The 4,296-nt window shown below is 41.0% G+C and overlaps 1 pseudogene; it reads right to left on the reverse strand.

Annotated features, from left to right (window-relative positions):
* Positions 1-2,984: 2,984 nt before the first annotated feature.
* LOC101590088 lies at positions 2,985-3,752 on the reverse strand (annotated as a pseudogene).
* Between the last annotated feature and the right edge of the window lie 544 nt (positions 3,753-4,296).

Here is a 4,296-nt window from a genome sequence, read left to right on the forward strand (position 1 = left end):
ACCTAAATCACTTATTTACTTCTTTTTGTAGTTGACAACTTGGGCAGGGCTCATCCCTTGTCTCTGATACTGTGGCTGGTCTCAGTCTTATTTGTGGTCATGTGACAGATCTGCTGAGGGTTGGGCTGGGGGCCTCATTCACATCTAGTAGCTGACTGAGACTTCTGGTCAAGTCAGCTTGGTTCTTCTCCAGGTAATCTCTTCCCCTGACAAGCTCTGGCCTCCTCCCTTGGCAGCTTGCTTCCAGAAGGGTGGTGGCACACACTTTAAGTCTCGCTAGACCTCAGCTTAGGAGTCACTAACATCAGCCTCTCTGCTTTTCAGTTCTCAAAGTGAATCACAACTCCACCCCAAATTCATTACCATAAAACCAAACTTTACTTGATGGACAAAGCACTGACATTATACCAAAAACAGGAGACCCAGAAGATAGGACTTTGCAGCCTACCTTGGTTGTGTGACAAATGTGTGTGCCAACATTTGTGTAAATTTTGCTTTTATTTTTTACCTTGAAAAAGAGTTCCTACACTCTGAAACATTTACTCACAAAAATTTACTCATAGTTTTTACTCTCCCCTTTATTCACATTTCATCATAAACCTCCAAAGAATACCACAAAGCTCAGGAAGCACTGGACCTTATAACATACATTCAGTGCCTTTTCTATATATAATGCTGTGATAAAATTTAACTCATAAATTAGACACAGATGAAATTACCAATAATCATTAATTTGTAAAGTATAAAAACTATAAAAATATATAAGGAGTGATTGAAATATATCATGAATATATATCATGAATATTTAAAGTTTTGAAAGTTATTACAATAAAAGACATATTGCTATTAACCCCCCATAAAATAACCCCCCTCAAAATATTCTCCCTCACTTCAAACACACTTATCCCATTGTTTTTGCCACTCTCTGAAGTAGCTCTACAAGTCTTCTTTCATGAATGCCCTCATGACTTACAATAAAGAATACAGTGAATGCCACTGCTGAGTACCACCCAACTGAAAGCCATGCTTGTGAAAATATTACAATGTATCCTCCTCCACATTATTCACCAGATATAGTATTGTATCATTTTGCATTCTTCCCCAGGATCAAAATAACCTAGAAAGACAAATGTGAATTTATTCAAGGCAGCCACACAACACAACTCATGAGGACTCCTGGAATGGCCCCAGAAATTGGCAAAAACAACAGCATAAATGTGTTGGGGGGGGCAAACCAATGGCAATGCACTTTTGAATGTAATAAATTTTAATTTAAATATTCATTCTACTTTTGGATCATCCTTCCACAATAAGATTTATGTAAATGTAGGCTTCCTATCATTTTATTTAGTGACATTCTGTATCATTTCTAAAAACATTTTTGTATTCTCTTTAAAGATAAAAAAATAATCTTCCTTCACTATAGTTACCCATTGAGTGATGGTATGATGTAATCGGACACCTACCTGAAGAGATAAAATGAGGCTCCTGAAATGGGCATCATGACATTGTGTTGGGTTACCCCAAGTTTACTTGAACACAAGCTGTACAGCAGCGGGACCACATACTGATTCTAAGAGGGCCAATAAGTGACTGACAGGTGGTCGGAATATACAACATGGATACTCTGGACAAAAGAAAAAGAAAATTCACACCCAATCTGAGATGGATTGAGCCCATGCAAGATTGCATTACACTATTCAGAAGATGTTGGAATTTAAAACTTATGGACTATCTCTGAAATTTCCCTTTTAATATTTTCAGAATATAGTTGAACAGAGTTAACTGAAACCATGGAAAACAAACCCAGTTTGTTCAGTGGTGCTCTGACTTTTCTGTCTCTTCAGGCTGCGGAGGTGCTTTGTCATACTTAGAGATAACAGTGACTAAGCAGAATTCACAAGACACTAGAAGACAAGAACTTTATGAATTTTTTAAAACTTTCTTTCAAACATATTCTCTTTCCTACCTGAGTTTGGAGCCATCTATTGAAATACCAAGCACTGAAGCAGATGGATCTCAAAATAAAAGCCTTACTTTTGGGCACAAGTCGCATTTAAGGATATGACCTAGCTATCTAACAATAGTGAGCTTCTTAACCCTGACCCCAAACTAAACCAGTAAAACTATCCCCAACTTCTCTGAACTGTCACAGTGCTAACTCTGAATGAACTTTAGCATTTACTCTCAAGCTGGGGTGGACATATTCACTATTTTTTTCTTTTATCCACTTCTAGGAAGGAGGTTCTTCCTTTCCCAAATTCTTATTTCATTTATGTCTTTTTGAAACAGGGTTTCCCTGTGCAGTCCAGGCAGGCCTTGAACTTACTTTGTAGCCCAGACTGGCCTCAAACTCAGTGATCCTCCTGCCTCAGACTCCTCATTGTCTGGATTATAGGTTTGTGCCACTATGCCTGGCTCCCTTCCCAAATTCTGAGGTAGAGAATAGAAGCTGAGTCAGTTCCAAGCCAAGATGCAGAAACCACCTGAGCCAGGCAAGTCTGATACCTCACTAAGCTGTATCACTGAAAGCTGGAACTTGGACTCCTGACAGAGACAGTTGAACACTTGTTTTCCTGTCAGTGGTAACTGTATTTCAGTCTTTTCAAAAGAAAACCCTGGGGATCCAGACTCAATTACACCTCTGGCTCAGTCCACTTCTCCAAGTCATAGAGGTAGGGAGCCTCATACCCTCCTCAGGGTGAGGAGGGTGACTCGTTCACCAGCAGTGAGCCCCAGGACAGAAGATGCAGCAGAAGAGGACCTCTTCCTCCAAAGCAAGTGTTGCTTTCAGCTGTGGCATGATGGCAAACAATGGAACTCTTCTCTGAAATGGGGCAGTGCTGAGAGGTGCCTGCCATGCCACTTCCCTTACACTTCCTTCCAGTCTCTCAAAGCAGAAAAATCATCTTCTCTGAAGACATTTGGTAAAAGTTCCCAAAATAAAAACATGCTTCAAGGCACTGTCCTCTGTTATTCTGGAGCTAGTTCAACTGGCGGATGAGCTGGTTGATGCACTCACTCTGATAGCCAGGTGAGCCCATCTCCTTGAGGAAGCCCACTCTGTTCTTGGTAGCATGCCGGGCCACAGACAGGTGGAAAGGGTGCAAGAAGCAGGCGATCTCCTGGAAACGCACCTCTGGGAAGGTGATTTTTGTGAATGAGGTCTTCCAAGAAAATGACACCAACCTTGCCCAGGTGCTCGTCATTCACAGTGTTGTCCATCAGCAGGAAGGTCTTATTCTTGATCTTGCCCTGTCCACATTTGAAAATGAGTTCCTCAACAGACTTCAGATTTGGAAATCCCCAGGTCACAGAAGGCTCCACTATCTGCAGCATTTTGAGAATTTAGGGGGTGACTTTAACAATGACACTACTGAACAACTTCTTCAGGCAAAGTCTTGCAATGGTCTTCTGTACTAGTGAACTCACCCTGTTATACTTTGGAGGTGGACAACAAAGGCCAAGGAATGTTCATCAGGTGCTTCCAAAGCACGAGGTTTCACTTCGAGTCGTTTCACATGCACCCTGTCACGCCGCTGCTGCCAGGAATCATGAAGGAAAGATTCCAGTCACTTAAATCTGATCTCTTTTACCTTCCTCTCCTTCTTTGCCAAAAGTGCCTGCTTTGCCTGGGTGGCTTTGAGGACTTGATAAGCCTTCCTCTTTTTCAGGAGATTTTCTGAAACCAAGGGGATCTTTTTTCTTTACTCTTCTTCTGCCATCTTTCCAGTGTAAGGGCTACTGCTCATGCCAGATATGTTAACTATTAAAAAGACAGGGATTCATGCCTGGAAAAACTTTGTTTCCATATAAGCAAGTGTTTTTCAGGATTCTTTCCAAGGGCATATTTACTGCATCTTGCCTAAGATGCTTGGTGCTACTGTAACAAATAATCACAGTATGTGACAGTTTGAATAGTTACCATATAATAGGCACTTAAAAGGCCTTTACCAATCACATCTAGTGTATTAGGTATATTAGTCCAGCTTCTTTAGGAAGCAGATGCCAAAGCAGGATTAGCTACGTATGAGATTTATTAGAGCAAATTCCTGTGGAAGGAAAATTAAAGAGGAAGCTGAGAGATCTATCAGAACCCAAATTAAAGAAAAAGAAAGATGAAAGAAATGGAGATCAGTAGGAGAGTTTCTCTTCACTAGGCCCATCCTAAGGTCACTTCCTGTCAGAAGTGACAGGATTGATTTTCTATTACTGCTCCAGCAAAGGACCACAGATTTGGTGATTTAACACAAATGCAGCATCCGATACCTCTGTCCCTTGGCTTGTGACTCCTCA

Source organism: Octodon degus, unplaced genomic scaffold, assembly GCF_000260255.1.
Source record: "Octodon degus isolate 3935 unplaced genomic scaffold, OctDeg1.0 scaffold00060, whole genome shotgun sequence".
NCBI classification, from domain to species: Eukaryota; Metazoa; Chordata; class Mammalia; order Rodentia; family Octodontidae; genus Octodon; species Octodon degus.